Source organism: Rattus norvegicus, chromosome 6 (genome assembly GCF_021556685.1).
Source record: "Rattus norvegicus strain SHRSP/BbbUtx chromosome 6, alternate assembly SHRSP_T2T, whole genome shotgun sequence".
NCBI lineage: Eukaryota > Metazoa > Chordata > Mammalia > Rodentia > Muridae > Rattus > Rattus norvegicus.
The window spans coordinates 83,457,579-83,470,703 of record NC_141539.1 but is presented as its reverse complement, the minus strand read 5'-3'; positions in this window follow the sequence as shown (position 1 = coordinate 83,470,703).

Here is a 13,125-nt window from a genome sequence, read left to right as displayed (position 1 = left end):
TTGTTTTGTTTTGTTTTGTTTTGTTTTGTTTTGTTTTGTTTTTAAAAAGGTGAGATTTAATTGAAATTTATTTTTTTCTTGTAGCTTGTAAACAAAGCAAAAAAATGTTTTGATGTACATATGCATCATATAAAATGTTTAAGTAGTGTATGTAATGTTTAAATCAGGGTATGCATGTCTATCTCAAGTATTTATCACTTTGTCATGCTAAAAGCAATCAAGTTTCTTGCTGCTAGCTCTTTGGAATATGTAATACATTATCCACACTCCATCACACTGTCACATAGCAGAACTTTGTTCCCATTTAAATATGACTTGTGTGCATTTATCAGCCTTTTGTTGCCATTTCCTGGATTTAAATAATAGGCCCAATATTTTATTAATTAGTGTCAAGGCAGACTCAGATCCTTTGACATGCAACTAAATATTTGGCTTCTCCACTACATATGCCAAAAACACCAACATTTTTATACCTTTTTAAATGTTTTATAATTTCATACAGATATGGAATCTATTGGGAGGCTGTTCATCCCCATTACCCTCTGCTATCCACTCCCACTCCTACAGTCAACCCCTCCCCGGGACCTTTTCCTGATTGGTTCCCCTCCTACTTCCCATGTCTTAGCTTTTTTTTTTTTTCTTTTCTTTTTTTTTCCGGAGCTGGGGACCAAACCCAGGGCCTTGCGCTTGCTAGGCAAGCGCTCTACCACTGAGCTAAATCCCCAACCCTGTCTTAGCTTTTTAGTACAGATCTTGTGCAGCTACCCATGGCCACTGTGTGTCCCTGATTACACTGGCCATGCCATATCCAGGGGGCAGCTTTCTATAGAACTCCTCCTTTCCTCTATCTTGTGCAAAGTGCCCCCCCTCCTTTTTCCAAGATACTCTCTGAGTCCAGGAGAATGTAATACAGATGCCCTGTTTACAATTAAACCTTCAACAGACTGTTCTATCTTAGCATGGTATTTTGAGCAATTATGAGTCTCTGTACTATCCATTACCCACTGCTAAAAGAGGCTTCTCTGGCCAAGTGTCAGTTCAAGCACATAAACACAAATATGCTTGGTTCAGATCTATTTAACTTAACATCAGCAGTAAGCTCCACAGTAAGATGGGCAGCATCTCTGCCTATAGGGTCTTGCCAAGGTTGACAGAACTACATATGTGCTTCTTCCCATGAAGCAGACTGCAATCCAATCAAAAACCATGCCACTATTATACTCATGGGAAGATCTTGCCTGGAAGGTCAGTACTGTAATATTCAGGATCCACAGCAGAGTGGGGCCACTGGTACTTCTCTCCCAGCTGCAAACATAGCGCCTTCCTGGCTCTATGAATGCTATCCAGCTGACAGAGTGGGTGGAAGCTTCCAGCTTAGTTCTACCTTGTTTAATCTCTGTGCAAAATCCCAGTTGTGTGGTGTCTTCAGCAATAGGGTCTCACCATATGGTTCTGATGAACGATCCACTCATATAGGGTACCTCTATTTGAAATTTCATTAATACATCTCTTAGTTACCTTCTAATTTAATGGGTTTCTAGATGCCCTTTCCCGAGACTGTATTTGTTGCCAGGATGTTGACCCCTCCCTATCCCTATTTCACACATTCCTCTCAGCCCTATTTAAATGTTTCCAGTTCTACTATCCCCTATACCCTGCTCTCCTATCACATGAAAAAATGCTAACATTTTAATCCCCAACATATGTCTTCTGTTTTTACAGTGTGAACCCCCTAGTTGTAAATGCAGGCATGGCTAAAACCAAAGATCCTCGATTGCCAATGTGCTGACAGTAATCTGCTGCATTAACACCTTCAGAGGACCACAGATTTCTTTAAGCTTAGAGACGAGGCATAGTGAGCAGACAACTGAGCTGACTCAGTAATACCCTTCAATAACCATCCGATTCTCTCTTCTGCTTAAGGAAGGAGGCCTGGTGTGACTCTTGCTGTGTCTCACAAACATTTTCTTGAGCACTTGGGATGAATGAGATCAACCAACCAACCACAGCGAAGGCCGAAAGGCCAGTCTGAATGTCCAGAACTTGTTGACATTCACGATGACTAATCTTGGTCATCAACTTGACTACATCTGTAATCAACTAACTGGGCACACCAGAAGAGGATTTTTCCAGGCTGGATCATTTAAACTTGGAAGACTCGCCCTAAATCTGGATTATTTGAAATCCTGGTAACATCCCTTGATGACACATTCTCCAGGAAACCCAGTCTTTTCCCATTCGTGCCAGCCTCCTCACTGCCTGATCAAATTCTGTCATCTGTTTCTCTTCCAGCATTTTCAAAATGCTGTTCTTCATACACTTGCACAGCTATCAGTACTCTTTGTGTAGTTAATGACACTAGTAGGCTCATTCCCACCCATGAAAGGACATTTTGTAGCAATAGGCAATTTTTAATTAAATAATGTCCAGCCATTCCATGAGGTTGATGGAATATCGCAGTGTTCTTCAAAGGTGCACTCAAATCCACAAAGCTGCTCTAACAAGGAATCATTAGGAAGAATTATTTTCCCTGCTCAGAGAGCCTGAGATGATGCTGTGGAGGTCATGTCCTGCTCTGAGCATTCCAAAGTGGTAACATCAATTCCTCCCAGGAGACAACAATATAATCCATGGGTATTTTTCTGTACCAGAAAATCTAGAGTTAGTCCCACCCTGGACCCTCCAAGCTTTGAAACACCTGACCACACCTACAGGAATTCCTATGTCTTAGTTTTTTTATCTTAAAGACAGAGGTGACAATAATAGTACCAAGACTGTTGCAATAAGTGTAAATATTGTGAAATGCAAATTAAGTCAGTAGTTAGCACTTTGCAAATGTCCAGGTTTTGTGGACACATGAATACTACAGTAGGAAGTGATTTGAAGACTATTTCCACATTGTAGGCATCTCCCTCTTCATAATACTTAACCACCATTTCGGGATGTCTATGGAATTATGAAGTATATGAACTAACATTTTTCAGTAAGCTATTTGTATTAGTATGTTTTATAGAGAGTACACACATATATAGATATGGATATCTTTTACTTCTGCGGAGTAAATGGGTGCATACAGAATACTTGCTAACATACCAGCCACAGCTATTTATTTATATTAGTTGCAGTCTTAGTCAATATGACTTAGTCAATAATAGCTGAGACATGGACTCAGTCTAGATGCACATCATCAGCTAAATGGAAGAATAAAATGAAGTGTATATGCTCAACAGAGTGTTACTCAGCCAGAAAATATGAACTTGTTCATTGGTAGAAGAATGGGTGGAACTGGATGTCTTTGTGTTGAGTGAAATAAGCCACTCAGAAAGACATATATCATGTTTTCTCTCTCTACTGAATCTAGATTTTTTAAATATATATATATATATATATGCACGTGCACACACACACACACACACACACACACACACACATACACACTCATGATATAAACCTAAAAGGAAGACAGTTTGTAGGATAAAGGGACTTAGTCTGATTTTTATTGCTTTGGTAAAAACAACTGACCAAAGCACTTGACTTACATATCCCAAGTCACATAGTGCACTGAGGGGAAAGCTAGAGAAAGAACGAAGAAATCGCTGAGGAATGCTTCTTGCTTGCTCCCCATGGCCTACTTAGCCTGCTTTCTTATACAGCTCTAAACTACTTGTCTAAGCATGGAACCACTCACAGTGGACTGGGCTCTCCCATATCAATAATTACAAACAAACAAACAAAAGAAAACCATAATCTTGCCTACAAGTAGTCTGATGGAGATAGTTTCTCAATTGAAGCTTTTATTCCCAGATAACTCTAGCTTGTGTCAAGTTGACAAACAAACGAAACAGCCAGGACAGGGACCAGTAAGGGAGAAGAGGGTAACAGACCACAACTGGAACTGAGAATGAGCAAAGTACAATGATACACATGTACAAAAGATCATCATAAAACCCATCATAAATTAACTATAGGTAGGTCTGGCTGTCCAAGAACTTACTATGTAGAGCAGGCTGACCCCAAAATTAACTATATAAAGAGACACTTTTCTTTCAATCCAACTAAATTTTTTACCAGAGGTTGTTTTTTTCTACTGGATGTAAGAATAAATAATTTTTGCAGTGATGTGATCATGATACAAATACAACAATGTTTAAGGCTAGAAACACACTTGTGACAAAAATAAATTATAAAACCAACAGGGTCAGGAGAACACTAGCTAAAATTGCCTCTGAGTTGGGGGGGCAGTGATAATAACCAACAGTAAATCAATTTCTGTTTTATGCATCAGTGGCCCACGCAGAGAGCTAAAAAAACAGGAAAGGTGGTGTACCACAGGACCAATAAGCAGCCAGCCTACCTTGGCCTAAGAGGTAGATCCAGATTCTAAATTTACAACTATTGGTTTATGTAACATAAGTTCACCCTTTATTATCTGAAACAATAAGCCAGCCACATCAATATGCAGAGTTCATTTCTGCCTTGCTGGTTCACAAGGCATGGCCCTCAACCTACCCACTCCGGAAAGCAGTGGAGAACAGAATAAACTTCATGGTATCCCCTGCTCTCTGAGTATCTACATCTAAGAGTGGAAAGTTATTGGAGGGATGGCTCAGAGAACTTACTGTTCTTGCAGAGGACCATAGTTCAATTCCTAATACTTAGCATTAGTTGGCCCCCAACCTTGTGTAACTCCAATTCCAGAGGACCCAATGCCTTCTAGCCTCTATGGGTGTCTACATACACTGGGTGCACATAAATGCATATAGGTATACACACAAATACACATAATTAATAAATTCTAAATCTTTTGTAAAATGGAAAGGAAGAAAGAAAAAGATAGATAGATAGATACATAGATACATAGATACATAGATACATAGATACATAGAATACCAACAACAGCTGTAAGTCAGTCCCAATTAAATGTTGTCCTTATAAGAGTTGCCTTGGTCGACTAAGCCACTACCCAAAGACTATACATGGACTGACCCTGGACTCTAACCTCATAGGTGGAAGGGGAAGCCCTTGGTCCTGCTAAGACTGAACCCCCAGTGAACGAGATTGTTGGGGGGAGGGCGGTAATGGGGGGAGGTTGGGGAGGGGAACACCCATAAAGAAGGGGAGGGGGAGGAGTTGGGGGATGTTGGCCCAGAAACCGGGAAAGGGAATAACATTCAAAATGTAAATAAGAAATACTCAAGTTAATAACAAAAAAAAAAGGTTGCCTTGGTCATGGTGTCTATTCACAGCAATAAAACCCTAGCTAAGACACTAAGTAAAAATTTTAAGTGTCATTTCTGAATGTGGAGATCATAATCTATCTTTCATAACCACAGAACCAGTAGAATGAATTCTTTGCACTGAATGAATCATTGGAAAACAAATACTAGTGTAATTGTGATTCTGTATATATTATTAGATAACTGTAAATGTATGTGTGTGCTGTGGTATTAAACTGGTTACTTTTCTTATTGTCATGTCAAAAATACTTGACCAAAGCAAACTAAAGAAGGTTTGGGCCCTGCCAGCTCACCTCCCCAAGTTACCACTATGATGAACAAATATGTTACAGAGAGATGGAAAAGAGGAAAACCAAGCGTGAGTGTGCTTTGGGAAAAAGCAAAACTGGAAACATGATGGGGGTGACAGGTGACAGGTGAGAGAGAGGGCTAAGGTCGACATGTTGTCATTCCTCAGTATGTGCAGCGTGGAGCTTATGCAGAGGCAGACTCAACCTCCCGAACATCCCTCGGCATACCAATGGCAAAGGCTCACTTTATGGACTGAACCTCCTTCACGTGGGTCAGCCGCACGGACTGCATATAGCCACATGGTGATGTCCTCGGGCTTTGTTGCCTAGGAGGTGGGGTGGGCGGGAGCGGGACGGGGGCGGTGGGGGGCTGAGTGGGAGGATCACATTTATGTGAGTGTCCTATGTAGCCACCTGAGTCCATGCTGAGGATCATGATCCCTTCAGTCACTGAATGTTGCCAGTGGGTTGATGACCCTGATATGGCAAAGGGAGGGGTTGATATGTGTGGCTGGCGTTAACCAATGAAGCCCATTCTGATGTCCCTGGTCTAGGCTGGTGCCTGAAGCCATTCTGATGTCTGTGGGAGAAAGACGCTCTGTCTTTCCCCTCTCTGCTGCAGTATGGCTCCTCAGTTGGTGGCTTCTGGCTGGCGTGCAGGTGGAGAAAAACGTTCCTTCTCTGGCAACTGGCCACTAGGAATGTGACAGTCAGTGAGCATATGAACAGCACAAAATAGACTTGGGTTTTTTTTTTCTTTCCCTTTCTTTTGTTTTTGGGGGAGGGTGTGTCACAGTTGGGAGCAGACATGGGAAGATTGGGAGGATCTGGGTACAAGATGTGAGATTCTCAAATAATCAATGAATTCTTTTTAATAATTACAAAGCAAATAAATAAATAGAGTAGACAGCCTCGGGCATGGGGAGAGATAGGAGAAAGGCCCAAAGGGCCAGGAGAATGTATGGGAAAATGTCTGTGATGGGGGATGGGAGGACTCTCCAAGAAGACCCAGAGACCCAAGATGAGGGAGGCTACCAGGAGTCAATGCAGGTAACCTCAACTGAAATGCCCGTTGGTGGGGATGTAGAACCTGAAGAGACCACCTCCAGTAGCCAAACAGGACCCCCAGTGGAGGGATGGGGACACCAACCCACCTGCAAAACTTTTGACCCAAAAGTCACTCTGTCTAAAAGAAATGCAGGAGTAAAGTTGGAGCAGAGAGTAAAGGAATGGCTGACTAGTGACTGACCATTTTGAGAGCTCTCCCATGGGCAAACACCAATCCCTGACACTATTACTGATGCTATGTTATGCTTGCAGACCAGAGCATAGTATAGCAGCCATCCAAGAGGCTCACCCAGCAGCTGACTGAGACCAATGCAGATACCTACAAACGAACATTGGATGGAGGTTGGAAACTTCATGGAAGAGTTAGGGGAAAGATTGAAGGAACTGAGGAGATGGCAACCTCACAGGAAGACCAACAATGTCAACCAACCTGGACCTCGGGGAGCTCCCAGAGACTGAGCCACCAACCAAAGAGCACAGGCTGGTCTGAGGCCCCAAGCACATATGTAGCAGAAGGTTGCTGCCTTGTCTGACCTCAGTGAGAGAGGATGAACCTAATCCTGCCAAGATTTGATACACCAGGATTGGGAGATGGGGAGATGCAGAGGGGCTGCTCTCTCAGAGGTGAAGGGGAGGAGATGGGGGAGGAAATCTGTGAGGAAGGGCCAGGAGGGTGGCAGCATTTAGATAGATAGATAGATAGATAGATAGATAGATAGATAGATAGATAGATAGATAGATAGATAGATAGATAGATCGGAAGGACAAAAAGAAAGAGGGAGGGAGAGAGGGAGAGAGGGAGGGAGGGAGGGAGGGAGGGAGGGAGGGAGGGAGGGAGGGAGGGAAGAGGAGAACATTTGGGCTCACAGTTTGAAGCAATACATTAAGTAAATCATGGCAGGAATGGCTTGAAAACAGGAGCATGATTTGTGTCCACAATCAAAAAGCAAAAAAAAAGATCAATAATATTCACCTGTGTTTCTCATTTTCCTCCTTTGTATTGAGTCTGGGGTCTCAGTCCATGGGGATCTCACTGCCCACATTTATACCATATCTTCTCGTCTCAGGTAAACCTCTCTGGGAACATCTTCACAGACACATCCAGAAGTGTGTCTCCTAGGTGATTCCACATTGAGTACCTTAAATGTACCAACTGTAGTCTTCCTAAAATTTAGGTGGCATTATTCTTTCTTCATAAGAAAAATCATGCATAGGGTTGGGGATTTGGCTCAGTGGAAGAGCGCTTGCCTAGTAAGCGCAAGGCCCTGGGTTCGGTCCCCAGCTCCGAAAAAAAGAAAAGAAAAAAAAAAAAGAAAAATCATTCATGAGATACTCATTTTTTTAACTAAGGCAACACAGGTTAAAAATAATAGAGCCCAGTTTTGCATATAGTGAAGGTTCTTCAATAGCTGAAAAAAAATAATAACCTGGGATAGGCCACAGAAATGATGTGTCTCTGAGCACCACAGTGTCTACCAGTGACTAATAGCCTGATTCTAATTTTCTTTTTAGGATACTTGCTAAGTTATGCAGCACGTGGTCGAACACAGAGAACCCATATTCCAATCCATCGATGCAGAAGATTGTTTATGCCAACAATAGCAAATACATTCTTTAGAGAGCATCTGAACATGGTGCTGGTGTTTCGGGCTGACAAACGCAGGACTCAGAAGAATGCACTGAGGGGATCTCCTTCCTCTCCCTGCCCCATGTGTTAACAAAGTGTCAAAATAACTACTGAATTCCTGCTATGTACGCAGCATAGTGCAGGTAAAGCGGGAATAGATAAAAGAGTTTGGAGGCATTTACTATTGAAAACAAAATTTACAAAGTTAGAACCTGTTATTTATCACTTGCTTCTGATTGCAAATGACAAAACAGAAACTATTTTAACACTTATTTTAGCAGTTACAGCATATGCACATTGTCAAACTTATAATTGTCATTAACTTTTTTGAATTGTAAATGAATTGTACCAGCTTTTATCAACTTTGCTAATTGGACTTTGTCATATAATAATTTTTAAAATTTTCTATGATTATACAAATCTTAACCTTCCAATAAATACTTCAGATATACCCACATTTCAGGTCTAAGAAATAATAAAAGACGTATTTTTATGAAGGCATGGGATATGCAGACAGATAAAGTCCCCTATTACGTGAAATAAGTAAAACTCTCTGGTGATTCCAGAGTCAAATTTTACCAATGAAAAGCTCATTACCCAAATTTCTTATTTTGCAAGTTGAAAAAAATAAAACAGGCTTAGCGTGTCCCAGTGCAATAGTAAAATCGCGCACTGAATAAAGGACAGTAAGATTCAACTTAGAAGAAAGGAAGGTTTTTTTGTTCTCTGATAGCTCGTGCTGTGTTTCTACCACTTAAAATGAAGGTCCTGATTCTCATGACAAAATGAAACCCCACTGAGACCAAGAAATCGCCCAAATTCTTCCCCATACAGAAATGCTCGTGTGCCATATGCTTCAAATATATGCCGTGCAACCTCCAGTTTGTGATAGAAATGCTAATTATAGAATCAATAAGGAGATGAGAAACTGAGGGCTGGGCATCCTAGAAAAGGGCTAGAAAAGGAAATATTGTAATAAAAAATTAGAACCTATGAAGAAGAGAAGTGTGATGGGAAAATTAGTACTCTGAAAGCTGTTGACAAACACATTTCCCCAGTATTTTCTGCATGAAACTTGGACATGTTCACTCATTCACGTGGTTAAAAAAAAAAAAAAAAGCCTCCAAAATTATCACACAAACAAGATTCATTGCTACTCATATCAGCATCTATGAGGAAGAAAACAAATGACCAGTCATGTAAAGAGGCATCAAAACAAGCTTTTCTTCCAAGTTATAGATGCTTCTTAAAAGAATCCATTCAAAATCAGGTGATCGCCATGATAACATTAATGAACATAAAATTAATAAGAAAACAGACATAGTACCTTCTTCATAAGTATATACGTAAGGTATATCTTAGTACATATAAGATTCAAAACCAGATCTTAGTATATATGAACTTGTTTAACCTGATACAGTTATCAAATAAGATTTTAAAAACAGCATTAACTAGGAAGGAGCCACTCCCTGAGAAATGAGGTTAAGGAGAATGAAAAGGCAACAGCGCCACCTGCTGTCCGATTTTGTAGTTTCTCTACACCTCATCTCTCCCTTTAATTTTTTTTAATCTAATTATCATTTAATCTAATTATCATATATCTATGGTATGAGAACAGCTTTGCTGGCCAGAGACTGTACTCCGTTGCTTTGCTCTAAGAGAATAATCCGGATCAAACTATTTTTAATCTATGACAAGTGTCGAAGACTTAATAGACAGATTTAAACGATCTGATCAGACTTCACCAAAATTGAGACTACATAAAAATGCTACTTATGAGCTATCATCACATTCTCTGTCTTGCTGGGTCAGTTCTTTTATTCATACCAGTAATGTTCCTTTGTTAAATTGTTTGTTTGTTTGTTTGTTTGTTTGTTTGTGTTACTAAAGTGACTCTGGGGCCCTTTGTATGTGCGACAAGAGCTACAACCCCAGGCCTAAGCAGAAGTGTTTCTCTTTTCCTCTCTCTTTCCCTCCCTCCCTCCCTCTCCCTTTCCTTCCCTCCCTACCCCCCCTCTCTCTCACACACACACACAAAATGATCTGACTTTCAGCTTATGTAAATGCACATAAGTACAATGAGGCCACCAGATCATAGACTTCTCCAAGGAAAAAGAGTGTACAACACTGGGTCCAAAATCTCAGCTTTCTTCCGGTGCCACCAGTAGCTGACAAACTAGGAGGACAAGCAGCAGCCACCATGTCACTTCCTAGTCCTTCCCAGCATTCCATCTCATGATGTCTGAGGCCCTCTAAACCAGAGTTAGCTAATAAAGCTTAGCTAATGAAGTAGTCACATAAATCCCTTGTTTCACAATGTTAATTTTCACCCTAGAAAAATATAACATTGGACCATTTAATGCTCACTTGAAGGGATATGGGCTGATCCTTTATAATGGTTAATTGTCGAGGTTTTTAGCTGTGAAAGAAAGGAGAAAGGTCTTAACACTTGGACACTGCCCAGAGAAGTCAGACAAAGTCACGGGGAGAGCTGTATAAGGAGGGGTAGAAAGACAGTGAGTACTCAGTCAAAGGCCAAAGAGAAGAAAGACAATACAGCAAAGAGGTGGAAATCACCACAGACAGACAGGGACTTCTTTACAGAAGTCTTGTTCAGTTTCTGAAGTGCCTGCCCATTAAGAACATTAAGAAGCATGTAAAATGGAGAAATCTGAAGAGCTAAGATGTCTCGCTCTAAACCAACAGAGAAAGTTCAGGGGGGAAAAAATCACAGGGAAGAATACGTTTCCCAGGTACGTTTGTCGCTTTGGGGGAGAAGAACATGCCTCTCTTATGCCGTAGGAAAAGGAAGGCCTGTGCTTAGTCTCTAAGGCATGACAAATGACCTCCTTCTGATGTGGATAGCCCTAGCCACAAAACTGAGCCTCTGAAAGCTGATCTCAAAGCTCCATAGGTGAGAAAACAATGCATATATAAAGGTTACTGGTTTGATAAAAGGAAATCTATTTTTTCAATGACAGTATAAAAAATCCTCTATTGGCAAGAAGCAATTTTCATTCTGGGGGAAAGTGAAATTCAAGAGCTCATATGGGAGAAAGAGATCATTTGCTCTGTTTATTCTTGCCTGAGCAGACACATTCTAAATTGATCATCAGTGAAGGATGGGATAACATTCAGGAGCAAATGTGCCGGTGCTCTTGAACCTGCCATTTGAAGAAATTTATAAAGAAACTTTATTTAAAAACAAACTTCTCTAGCTTCCCAGTGAGGGTAAAACGGTACAGCAATCTTAGGTCATGATGAAAGGAACGAAGCAATGAGGGTATGTTTTCAATAAAATTGTTATTTGATCGCTTAACCTCTAAAGGCAGCACTGTCAAGCAGGTGGAAACTGGCCCTTCGAGAGAGCACTTGATGCACAGAGATGAGTAAGCCGAACGTTCTGAGCAGAATCGTCAGCCTAATACATAAATAGGGCATGAACATGTGCGAAAGGAAGAAATCTCCTTTCCTATAATTTTATGTATCTCTAAAAAGAGGTTTAAGACTTAAGGACTTTTTTATTTTTATTGTTTCACTATGTCTCTGTTCATTGTTACTTTTCTAAATCAGTGCAATTCTCAGCTATATTCTATTTTTTTTTCTTCTTTTTTTTTTTCAGAGCTGGGGACGGAACCCAGGGCCTTGCGCTTGCTAGGCAAGCGCTCTACCACTGAGCTAAATCCCCAACCCCTCAGCTATATTCTAAATACCAATCCTTATATCTACGGGTAACTGTAGCTCTCGTTCCTCATCGAAGAAGCTTCCTTTTGCACCAGAGACTATCACAGACATTCACAGCTGATCAAAAGACAGAAAAGTGTATGGTGGACACCCCCAAATCATAGTCTGTAAAATAACCCCTAGAGCTCACACCGGAGGGAGCAGAAGAACCCTAAGAGCCAGAGGACAAGGATGTCTGCTACCAGACAGTGTCTCCTCTATATGAAGGGAACTGCGCCCACGAAATCTCAACATCGTGGCAACCTAAATAGGCCCTGAACACTGGCAGCACCAGTTGGCATGCCGATGTATATAGGGGGAAATCTCACAAGGTCCACCCCAGATGAAGAGCTGCAAGCAAATTAATTGCTGCTCGCTCTGGAAAGCAGGCCCTGTGCCTCCACTAGGCAACACAGTGTGAGAGCAGGAGAGTTGGCCCCACCCCTTGCCTGGGCAAAACGGAAGAGCTAGCCCTGGTGGCTCAGGCCCTGGAACTGTAGGGCTGGCCACCTCAGCTTCCATCCGGACCCAGATCTAGGGCTTCCAGTTGGCCCATCCCAACCTCTACCCCATCAGTGAACTGCTAGGACCCCTAAAGTGTCTGTTCCTGTGGATCCAAGGCTAGAAGACCTTTATGACATAGGGCAGCAATCTGAGAGGAGTTCCAGTGAGGATCCACTATTGATGGTGTGGTAGAGGCCAGAGGTTTCAAACCAGACCAATAACTCATTGCAATGAACATTTATCAGTAAAGATGTTTGGACACGGGGATATGCTATGTGACACACCATGACACAATGCAGCTTCCACAGTGAGATGGGCTTTCTTTCTTTTTTCTTCTGTGCAGGGAGGTTGCAGGGGCAGAGGGCAGATACAGGGGGATGGGGAGATGTATGAGATTGGGGTTCGTGATGTAAAGTTCACGAGGAGTCAATGGAAAGTTGGGGGGAGGAGAAATGGGAGGAAATGAGAAAGAAAAATTAATTCTTGCCAAGAAATAGCAGGAGTTAAGAGAAATGCCTTGGTAGGTTATCTAATCCCAAGCAGTCAGCTATAAAATCGTTGACACCCGAGCCACACTAAATGGACTCTGTGGGTTGTCTTTCTATATATATGTATTTGAAGAAGAGGTTGTAAATTTGAGAGAGGGTTGCAGAACACAGGAGTTGGAGAGAGAGGT